The 12,380-nt window shown below is 36.7% G+C and overlaps 1 long non-coding RNA gene across 1 annotated transcript; it reads right to left on the reverse strand.

Annotated features, from left to right (window-relative positions):
• Positions 1 to 3,724: 3,724 nt before the first annotated feature.
• Positions 3,725 to 7,430, reverse strand: LOC145785868 (uncharacterized). The gene is made up of 4 exons (XR_014291222.1): positions 7,281 to 7,430; positions 6,299 to 6,624; positions 4,786 to 4,930; positions 3,725 to 4,609 (listed from the first exon to the last, which is right to left on the reverse strand). It is a non-coding gene; the product is annotated as an uncharacterized LOC145785868 (long non-coding RNA).
• Between the last annotated feature and the right edge of the window lie 4,950 nt (positions 7,431 to 12,380).

Raw genomic sequence — 12,380 nt, forward strand, 5'->3', positions numbered from 1 at the left:
GGGAAAGCAACTTTGATAGTTGCTTCCCTGGAGCCTCAGTGGTTGTTTCTGACAAGAGCGTTTGCGTTAATTGGCATTTATAGGCAAGACATGCGGTTTGGTGAGGACTTAGACTACTCACAAGCGTTACGAGTAATTCTAGTCACGAATACAGTAATTTTCAAGTTAAAATAGACGTGATAAAAATAATAAGAAGTTAAACCTAGAATTCAGTCATTACATTTTGCATAGTTTTCGCTCAGGTAAGCACTGCTTTCCTTGCTTTCCCTCACCGATCGTCACTGACATAGGCTATTCTTGATGCCCCCCTTATCGAAAATTGTTCTTTGTAATACCGCTTTGAAGGAGGATTACGAATATGAACAAAAGAATACATTTTAAACTTCATTTTGAATTGAGAAGACATGACGTAATGTCTTCCAACCTTATAGTTATATATTTGTTCATTACGTAACGTTTTGTAGCAATAAATTGAAAATCAGTATGATCACTCAAAAGGAAAGCAATGGGACTACAAATCCTCATTAAACCAATCAATCAATGGTCTTGTTGCACCGAAGATGACAACCTTATATTTTACTGATCTCCGGAGCTGACGTAAACCTTAAGGTGAAGGTTGGGGGAGGGGCTGTCAATTCAACTTTTTTGTATCAACAGTTGTATCTCTAAAACCACTGAGGCTGCGACTACGAGACTTTTCCTAACTTTTATTCACCCCTATTGAGCTGAAATTTTGAGTGAATAAAGGTTATAAATTGAAAGATATAAGGCATTTCTCAGCACACTTCCGAAATATTTCATATTCTATTGTGAAACATTTTCCCACCAGCTGGATAAAAGTAATTAATTTGGCCTATGTCTCGTTAATCCTAACTGTTTCACAGCGTGAAGGGCATTGGCTGCAGGGCCGGATTTACCAGTAGGCAGAGTAGGCAGTTGCCTAGGTCGGCAAATTATTGTGGGCGGAAAAATATACGAATATATTACATTGATAATACTGTACGTAAATATAATAATTCACAACAGATATATTCAGATATATAGGCCTAGCAATTAATAAATATGTTATCACATCACACACATTTATAAACAGTGCGGCAAGTCATGTATGGCAAGTTATCGCCCCTGGAGTACTTCACGCTTGATTGGTTTTCAACAATATGTGCTGCTTAGCGCTTCTTTTAGTTATTTGTCTCGCTTAGTATGGAGGACTAGGCTTTGTCTGTGCAATTTTTATTAATCTTTGTTAAGTTTGTTTCACTGTTAGTAAATTTGAAGGAGCCAAGAAAAGTCAATGTTAGGTTGATGGAAAAGTTGCAGGCTATTTTGTGTACTTGCCTTGATGCAGTATGTAAACAAGCCAAAAAGTAAGACTAGTAAACGAAAGAACTTTAGTTTCATGAAGTTTTATAAAAATGGCGGCATTGAGGACAAATGAGAACAAGTGCCTGTGTTGTATCGAAAAATCGAAAATCACCATCGCAAAATTTTTTTGGGGGTGGCACTTTTCTCATCTGCCTAGGGCAGCACTTAGGCTAAATCCGGCCCTGATTGGCTGTATGTAAAATTATGTAAAAAAATTAATCACAACATTACTATGCACGTTCTTCATTACTCTACCAAAAAATAATGTGTAAACTCACGCTACAATTAGGCTACAGTCATAAGTCACCCCAACAATTCAACGTATATGAGCAGTTCTAAAATTCACATAGTTTTAATTTTCGGATATCCTCAGCGTGAATAATTTTACAAAGTGAATCTCAAATTTTGAAACCGTACCAAAATAACAGAGATATCACTCATAAAGCATAAGAAGAACCGACAGCCCCCCCCCCAAACTGAGCAAGACTCCAGGAGCCCAACCTTCTAAGGATTAAAAGTCATATCGACTTATTCTTGATGCCCCCCTTATTGAAAATTGTTCTTTGTAGTACCGCTTTGAAGGTGGATTACGACTATGAACAAAAGAATAAATTTTAAACTTCATAATTGTATTGAAAATACATGACGTAATGTTTTCCAACCTTATCACATTTTTTTCATTACGTAATATTTACCACCACCAAACCACTTTTGACGATCGAATTTGTTAATTTATTATTCGGTAAAATGTTTAGATGATGTCACGTCATTACGCCGATTTGAGATATAATTTCATTCATGACGTCGTATGGATGAAAAACTTTTACAAGTTTTATACTCTGCTGAGATTAAAGAAGAAACATAAATGACAAATATTGGAGAAATTGAGTCTCCTTTACAACTTAAGAATCGAACAACTCAAAACTGCTGAAACAAAACGTTTTGTTTAAGTGAAAGAATCACTGCAAGCAACCAATGCCAAAATGCGTGCGGAAGAAGTCATGGGAGTGTGAGGTATCAAAAATTTAACAGGTTGTTATTTTTCTACATCAATGTGACGTTAGTTAAAACTTTAAAAAGTCTGTATCTTTGCTTCTGTAGAAAATCGTTTTATCTACTGTACAATTTCGTCATCAAGGTTTTCCATACTTTTTTTAAAGAGAGAGCTTTTACCCCCCCCCCTCCCCATTGCAACTTGAGTGGACTTACTTGAGGTTGGGATCCAAATATTAAAAAAATAATATTAATACGTATTAAAAAAAAAAAAAAAATTAAAGATTATGCCCAAAACATTGGGGGGCCCCCCCCCCCCTGCCGGCGCCACTGCTAAGCAGTAAGCACTGCCACCTAGTTAGGTTTCCACCTTCCAAAAATATAAAAATACAGTCTCGTCATAGGATTCAGCATTGTCACATTTCAAAAGATACAAAGTGATAATATCTTTGAGAAAAATGTGAATACTGTACTATAATATTAACGACGACCTTTTAGAGTACATGTGCATTCAAACAGAAAAAAAAATGATTGGTAGTGGCTGTTATATTAAGCCAGGACCTTCAAAGAAAGAATTTCAAAGGTCCTGGCTTAACAGCCACTACCAATCATTTTCTTTTTCTGTTTGAATTTACATGTACTCTAAAAGGTTGTCGTTAATATTATAGTAACTTATTCACATTCTTCTCAAATTTATTGATGCTTTTGTATCTGCTTTACACGGATACCCGATTGACTATACGTTGATACGGGTTTAAAGTAATCGCCCCTTTTTTCTAATGATAATATCTTCATTGTTTTCATCTTCCACTGATTTTTTTGTGTTTGTTTTGTTAATTTCGAGTATTCGAGCAGATGTCAGAAGCAATTCCAAAGTAGCAAGAAATCAATCCGAATCACTTTGGATTGATTTCGTGCTACTTTGTAACCGATCAATAAAATGAAATATCTTCTAACACACGTTAAACTCACAACAATGCTTGATATGAACGACTCAGGTAGGCCACATGTCTTGTAATATAAACGAATCTATTTTCACACGAGCCAGTTTAATCATGAACAGCTAAAAATCGATTTCAATCAGCTAGCAGCTAGTCATCTTCTGTTAAGCTTATTCAAGTAGGCCTAATCTAATTCATCAAATAGAATACGGTATTCAAATAGATGTGAATAAGCTTAACTGAAGATGATCTATAGCTGCTGGCTGATCGAAATCGATTTTTAGCTGTTTATGATTATACCATAGACACCTTAAATAGACTTTTAGGTGTCTATTTAAGGTGTCTATGGATTAAACTGACTCGTATGAAAATAAAATCGTTTGGAATGTTTGTAGCCTTGCATATTTTGGTTCAGGGACGGGATGGCTCACTTGTTTTTGCCCCGGACACTAGTAGGGTAGATTTTCGAAACCCTGCAAACTTGTTAATGTTCTCTTAAATTAATGTTCTAAGAGGTCAATACATAACGCTGATCCACCACATTTATTTTTTGATGTTTTGAGGGCAACTTAACTCACTTCGTCAGACCACATTGTAGAGATTATTACAAGTATATTACCAATAAGCGGTAGCAAAGTTGGCTTCCAAAGGATATAATACAATTTGCAGCGATAATGATGTAACAGTGAATGCGTGAAAGGGAAAGTTTCTTCAAATACCGGTACTACACTAAAACTAGACCGTTTTAATTTGATAATGACATTTAATACATCCAACCTTTTTGGAGAAAAAGGCCACATTTCTTTAATAAAAATAGTAAGGTGGTGTGGATACTGGATAGCCTGAACATAACAATGCTTTGACATTTCCGAAAAGGTACAAACAGTTATTGTAACTATTCACCGGATTCGTATCCCAGTCGGGTCAGGCCAGAGACTTCAAGTAGGAACATACATCAAATATCACAAGCATACAAAGTACAAACAACAGAATTCAACGGAGCACGTAGGTCAAGCAATCTACCCACTATTGTGGCTCTGCTTAAACTGATGATTGCAAAGGATCCGATATTAGTTTGCTAGACAGAACATACTGGAAACTGTGTTTATCTTGCAAATGCCGAGTTAATTCAGGGAGTGCCCCCATAGTTTGTATGCACGCTGTGAAGGTTTCGGTTGTAAGTCCAGATCTATGAGATGCTTGCCATTCTTTTAAGAGTTGTGTTGCTTCTTGCAAGTATGCCAATGATGCATGATTTTCACCATCTACTACCTTCATCTCCATACACATTTGGTCTCTTTTTCTTAAATCTACCAAAACATAACCAGAATTATTTTGTGTATAATATACTTTAGTAGACACTAATAGGGATATACCAGACCTGGATTTTGAGTTCTGGTCAGATTAAAAAAATGCTTTTAAAACCATAACTATTGTGTGACTGTTCTTAGCGACAGTACCTATTTAATTCAGAAACAAGACTTACCTTTATATGGTGCTTTTACTGACATGATTTTCCATAATTATGTTGTTCACAAATTTCACGTACCGAGCAGTCTGCATGAATGGAGGGTAGGTGCTGGGGCTGGGATAGTATTCCAAACCTCTGGCAGTGGATTCACTGAATACACCTGGAAAGTACATTATGGTACAATATACTTTCATTAATGAAGCTCTTTTGAATTGTTCACAACAACAAACTTAATGGATAAGGAATTTAGTGATTAACTAATTAATAATTATATAGTCATTCAATAATTAATCATGCAGTAAAAAGAGCAAAAACCTGTTCATATAACCAGAGGTTGTCATTTACCAAGAGGGTTCACGTCTTTTAGGCGCAGACAGTTAGGCGCTGGTCAAATAGGCGCGCACACTGTGGCGTTTAGATATTTAGGTGCGGAGCACTTTGGCGCCCGTTTATTTAGGTGCTATTCCTAGTAAAGTCTGCAGGTTGTATCAGCTTGGCAGGTAGGGCAATGCTTTTCACACAAAATGTTATATTGAACAGAAAAATATGTTGTTTTGTTAATGCGCCTGTGGAGATGAGGTCCGAGACAACGCTCTAGGCCTACTACTCTTGATATTAGCACATCTCCACAGGACATTTGCAATGCATTCTGAACACAGGTTGCAGCTAGATGAAACCTTATTTAATCTGTGATCTTTCGCAATTACTTCTACTCGGGATGGATTGGTCGTGTGGCGAGTACGTATGAGACAACGCTCTACTACATGAATACATTTCTATAGGGTATATGAACCCTGGCTACAAGTTGCAAGCATACTGGTGCGGCTTTGCTCGTTATTAAACCTAGTCGGGGTTTTGACGGAAAACTAAGTTACTCTTCACTCAAGCCTACCACCCGCTTGAATATAGGCCACGGTACATTTTTTACTGATGTTTAGTGTAGTTATTATTTGACTCACTAAAAGTGACCTCAGTCACGTTCGGAAACTTGAAACCTGGACTAACAACAAATAAATGCCGAACACCCGCATTAAAATACAATATATTTTTCTGTTCAATATAACATTTTGTGTGAAAAGCATTGCCGGTTTTAGCAGCTTCACCCACGGAAGCCATGACATATTTTTCTGTTCAATACAACATTTTGTGTGAAAAGCAGTGTCCTGCCTACCAAGCTGATACAATCTGCAGACTTTAATAGGAATAGCACCTAAATGAACGGGCGCCACAATGCCCCGCACCTAAATATCCAGACGCCACAGTGTGTGCGCCTATTTGACCAACGCCTAACTGTCTGCGCCTAAAAGACTTGCTCCCTACCAAGAAGGCTTGACATCAAGCTGCTATCTTACAAAACTTTGCTGTTTTTATGGAAATACAGCACTGGCACTGTATAACACAGTAACCGCTATTTTAACTAACAATACATTAAATTATGTCTATGTACAATATAAAGTTTGTTATATCCATAATTATTAGTGAAATAAACAGGTATCATAACCAAGGTATAACAAACATATCTACTTACCCAGAGCATGTTGAGAAGTTCGTGCTATACCGCTTGAATTTAATGATACTTTCTTCAAGCTGTGGGCTATTTTCAGAGTCTTATTTTCTTCCAGAGCATAGGCCTACAGCTTCTTGGTGTTTGAGAATTCAGCACAACAGGCTTCACCCAATATTTGTTCATGGCCAACAGTGGGAAGATACATTATTTTCCTGTTAAGAAAGTTGTTGTACATGTTTTTGAAGTTGTGTGTAAAGTCGAATAAAATAAACAAACGTTCTCCATTCCGTGTTGGGTGATCAATGCTGTGTGACAACTTCTCATCACAAAGGTCTACAAAAAGCTTCCTAAAAATATATATGTGATATCATATAATATACAATATACATACACCAGTACCAGTAGTTAGTACAGTTTATAAATTACCATAACACAACAAACTAACTCACACAGAGAAAAAGAGCATTAAAATTATGCTTATATATACCTGTTATCATCAAATGATGCTATGTATGCACCAAATATTAAAAGCAGTGCAACACACTGCTTTGACAAAACCAAAATGCCAAACCACACTGGAATCATACCATATGAACACCACACTCTAGAGGATAGAAATTCTAGATGCAATTAAACTTTTTAACTCCACATTTGCTATTTAAAACTCCAAATCTTTTCACATACTGTATATACATTATGTATATATATAATATACAAATGCAATGTCACTAACAAGCTCACTTTTGCACAAAGCCGGAAACAAATGTGCGTTGCTCAAAGGTTTTTGTAAAGAAAAAATGTTACCAAGTTAAATCATTTTCATCAAAAAATTTCAAACTCTACATTGAGATTAAAGACAAAGAGTATGGTGAAATTAGCGACAACTAACTGTCATTAGCTGCCAAAGCAAGCTAATTTCTTGCACACCAAAAATATCAATTGTCTAAACAACAATTTCTTAAATGCTGCACATGTATCAATATAAAAACATATTTTAGCTTACCTGTTGCAAACATGATTATCTGCACGTACAGCTACACGCTTTAATTTCCATACTATCAGTAATAATTACTGATGCCAGCAACTGTGGAGCATCAACGAAGTTCCCTGAGCATTTCATGTAATGAAATTGCATACAATTGTCTTTCTTTATTGTAATGTACCCACTTATCAATGGTTCATCCTTTATTTTCTGCTGGAATGATGCAAAATCATTAAATGTTTCATTAAAAAATGAGTGAAGATCTGTTCCTGTTGTAACAGATCTTCACTCATTTTTGTTATTGCTGCATTTCCTAAGTTAAGTCTTGCAGATGCAGGTTGAGATAGGATCCCAGGCGTAGATAAATACTTAGGAAGACACAGAAAAACATGTGGAACAACCGTAGGTTTAAAACGTATCCGTTGCAGTTTATCAGACTTGCGAGTAATCTTTCGACTCTTTTTTGTATCATGAGAAGTGGTAATGAAATCATCATTATTGAAATGTTTTGCACACACTCTATGTTTTTCTGTTGGATTCCAATCTTGACGAGGAATTGCTCTAATCCACTTTCGTTGTAGAATTTTACCAGCTGAAAATTTGAACAATGCGATTTTTTCAGTGGTGGTAGGTTTAGTTGTTTTATATCCACTTTTACATTTCGGAATACAGCAAGTAAACACCATGGTATCTAAACACTGGCATGACAGCACTATCCTTAGTTGTATATATTTATTTAGACATTAAGCAAAAATTATTAACCTAATAAAATCATGTAAAGTAACTGATAGGCTAGTGATATAACGCACATTGAAGGCAGTGGCTATTTGACCGGCTCCGGTCTTTTAATCTGAAACAATATTTGACTGATTTATGACGTATTCTTTTTCTCTTTTAAAAGCAAAGGACGAGAGGAGAAGAAAAAAGTGCACTGTTTTTTTCTTGTAGTGTATAGCCTAACTGTAATGCTTAAATTCACTTGATATTGCTATTGTTGCACAGCAACATTGATAGTTCAACCAAAAAAACAGCTAAAACCTTGCAATTAAATATAAGTTGACTACAGTACAAAAAAAAACACTTTACCATTATGAGAACCTGCAAAAAAAAGTATAGCCTACTGGAGTAAAACTTCTAAGGTACCGTATGTAGCCTGATAGGTGAAAGGCAACATTGCTGATCAAAAGTTTACAAAATTATTAGGAAGTTTACCAGAACTGGAGAAACAGTAGGCTACGGTACCCACCCCAACACATGTTTATTGCTGATGTAAAAGGGATGACCATGACTACAATCTATGCTTAAAATAACCTGTTTGTACCAGCTAGTGAAGTAATAATAGCACTTGCCACTGAAACAGCTAGAAACAGATGTAAGTTAGCTTGAAAATCATAAGCTTAAAAGTCATCTCTCAGTCAGTAGGGTAGCAATTGGTCTTCAGCTAAGTCTCTTAAACTGAGAACCACCACGATATTGCTTGTACTCATATGTTAGGAATGCCATATGTTATAATAAAATTACACATCATGAGTAGGGCAACCAAAAGTCAATAAAGTCAAAATTTTTCTGCCTTGTTCAAAGTTTATAAAACGTCCACAAACTAAATTTCAGGCTGACACGAAGAGAGGTTTCAAAGTTAATAAGTAAAAAAAAAGTCAAAATTCATGGTTAGGTCAAAATTTTCTTTTAATGTAGTTTTTCCTCTCTGTATTGATATTTTATTAAAGCTACACAGATACTGATTTTTTGTTGCAATTTCTGTTGCTATTCTGACGTAATAATCGATTTGTTGCAATTTCTGAGGTAATAATCTTGTTTCGCCCACTACTGACGATTGAATATTAGCCAACTACCCTGCTGTTGATGAGTTGGTTGCCAGGGTTAAAGCAGTGACCATTAAAAACAGGTCAAGAAGAGCTAGTTTTACTTCCATTGGCCAACCTCCACAGCCAAATGTAACTAGATGGGCCCTTGGTTGAAAGCTGCTTTCTATTATTCAAGAAGTCTACCGAAAGTAAGAAATATTGTGGAAGGCTTCCATGATTGCAGTGTCTTGCTGCGGCGTGCTCAAGATGCTGTAAAAGCTCCCAATTTAGCTACTCACCTTGTAGAAATAGAGGAGTAGTACAGCGCACTGTTCGATTCAATTCAGAAGATGGAAGACAGCCGATACACCATTCAAGAAGCTTACCAGAAAATGAGGTCCCTTAACTTTGGTGTTGATGGCTGCCGAATTGGAAAATATATTCAAGCAAGAATCTCAAGGAATGACATCAAGTGCATTGTGAAAATGGGACGAGATGATATTTCACCACATTTTTATAGCCTGCTGAGAAACTCCCAATCCCAAGCAACTTCTGTATTTCTCTATTTTAGGAAAAAAATTGGCGAGAGACAGGAACTTCAAAGGCGATAATGTGAAACATTACTTGATGTTGAAGTATAATAGTGCAGAACCCTCTCAGTAATTTCGGGACATTTAAAGACTCTCCATATTTATCTTTTGCAGTTTTTCGAGTGACTTTCTTTATACCTGTTCGCTGTTCATTAGATGTGGTGTCCTTGAGTCTTCCACATTTTTCTCATATTTCATTAGAAAAGAAGATATCCTTATCTAACGGTTTGATTTCTAATATGCTTTGTATTTCGCATTTGGGTTGCAAACGCAGAAAGCTATTGGTCAAAATTAGGTCAAAATTTGTAACTTATAAAGTCAAAATTTCAAGTTTTTAGGTCAAAAAATTGGTTGCCCTAATCATGAGGATTCATCACTTGCTTGCAAAAAACAGACCACTACCGACCTCAAAGAATCACATTCATAGTTCTCAAAAGCGTGTGTGTTTTTTTTACCCTACTAGTGGCCACTAAAACACCGAAAATTCTCCAGTGAGCGGTCCCGGTATTCTGAGGTCCCTGTTTTGGTTAATTGGTCCCATAAATTTGCGGGCCCTGGGCGGTCGCCTAGTTTTCCCACTCCAAAGGCCACCACGGGACGCCGGTTTGCAGGCGACTAAGCCGCACTCAAGCTTTCTTGGCAAAAGCATTCCGGTTGGGTGGGGGGGCAGTGTCAGAGTCTCAGAGATACGGTAAAGATTTGAAGTCTTGTGGAGTCCATAATGTTTCAAGACAAGTTAATCTACACCAGGGATCACCAACCTTTTTTGCATGCGGCCACTCTGGCACTAAGGAAAGCTGTGGCGGGCCGCACTAATAAAAGTTTAGGTAGGTTGACTCTTATGCTAGAAAAGAACACATTTTGTACCCAGTTTAGAATACCGCAGCAATAAAACTAGTCAAACAACACTACCGCCAGGCCAAGCTCCTTTAATAACACTTTTGACTTCTCTAACAATATAAACGAGGCCACTTGTTTTGCGCACTTATAGCGAGGCGAGCGGTTTCATCAGAATATTCATCGCCAAGCAAGAGTGGTGTTGTCACTTCGGTTCACAAAAGATATCTTGCAATTAACAGTTTCAGTAAACAAGGAATCGCTTGACACATCGCAATACAAGCACCAATAGTGGCCTGCAAACATATCAGCGAAAAATAGGCTCCTATAACAGGGAGAAAGAAACCAGGCACCACGAAACAAACGCTTGTGAAAATCACCGAAAAAACGTTTCTATCGTAACTCATGAACAGTGTTCCCTGTAAAAAACCAATGAGTTGGTTTTTCATCCTTTTTGTGAGAGCCTATAAAACCGTCTTTCTTTAATTAATTATTAGACAACTGTCACTTGCGGTCGTTATCAGCATGGCAAGAATTGTTGATCAACAACATTTTGCGTACTAAGCTAAATATTTTCATAAAACAACCGGAAAAAGTCTTTCAATTTCTATGTAATATTTTTCCAATTTATTATAAATTGAGGTGGCACACCGACCGATTTTGCAAACAAAAACTTGCAGCATAAAGGTAACACTGCTCGTGAAACCCAATAACGGTGAAACGCACACCAGTGTTGTTCAGGATCCGGATTTTTGGAGTCTGATCCTGCCGGATTTGAAGAAATTTTTCGGATCCGGATTGGATTGGATTGAATTTTTCCCAAGCTGGATCCGGAGCTGGATTATCCGAATCTGTTTAACTTTGTTTAGTTACGTTTTAATAAATTGAATGACATAAATTCCATGTAGTTGCTGATCTTCGTTTCAGAGAAGCTAGCCTCCGTAGATCTGGCAGCACTAGTCTGATACCGATGTACGGTACTCGCAGAGTCGCAGTCTGTCGCAGTCAAGGATGCCAGACCTTGGTTTTTCCACCTAGATCTGGGTTTTTTTGACCACATCTGGGTTTTAAGTTTTTTTATTTCAAATTTAGGTAAATCTAGGTTTTTTGGTTTTTAACTTTGTACAGAGCTTGCACGGTATTAAGGCACTGGGATCTTCGATAAATGGTCCACACTGCAACACAAAAATGATAAGGTAGCCTACTGGTAATGTTTTTTTGCATCAGCTACTGCAGTCAGTAAGGTACAGGATGCTAAAGAAATGATCCAACTTTATGAAAATGTGGATGACTAAAAATTGGAGTAGTACAACTATTTGTGTTACTGAACATTTACTTATTGTGAATTTGAGTTATTCTTTTCAACATTATGTTCAAATGAAAAAGGCTAAGCAGGGTTTATTGCTAAGAACCAAGTTATCGTAGTTGTACACCAAGCAGTAAGCAGGCATGATGATTCTCCTCAGCCGCAGTCTACAACTCACACAGCAAAAAGTTTAGTTCAAAAGTCAAAACTAACCTTATTGGTTTTGTCTAGTCAGTTTTAGAAATTTTGGTTAAACACGCACTGAACCTTGCTAGCTAGACGCTTTACCATAAAGGTAATTTTGAACCAAAATCTTTGCTGTGAGCCCATATAGGCCTACCAAGCTCTTGTTTTTGTATATAGTTATATTACATATATATTAACTACCATACCAACATAAGCATGTATATATATTGTATAATTATATATATATAGGCTACGTGTTACTATTTGTAGCTTTCTGAGGCTTCTGTGTAATGATTTAAAAATGGTGCTGAAAGCGCACGCAGGTTTTTTTAACCGCTTTACTACATATTTTCTGGACCTGGTTTTTTTTTGCCTCATCTGGGTTTTTTTTAGCACA

The sequence above is a fragment of the Aplidium turbinatum genome, chromosome 16 (genome assembly GCF_918807975.1).
Source record: "Aplidium turbinatum chromosome 16, kaAplTurb1.1, whole genome shotgun sequence".
Taxonomy (NCBI): Eukaryota; Metazoa; Chordata; class Ascidiacea; order Aplousobranchia; family Polyclinidae; genus Aplidium; species Aplidium turbinatum.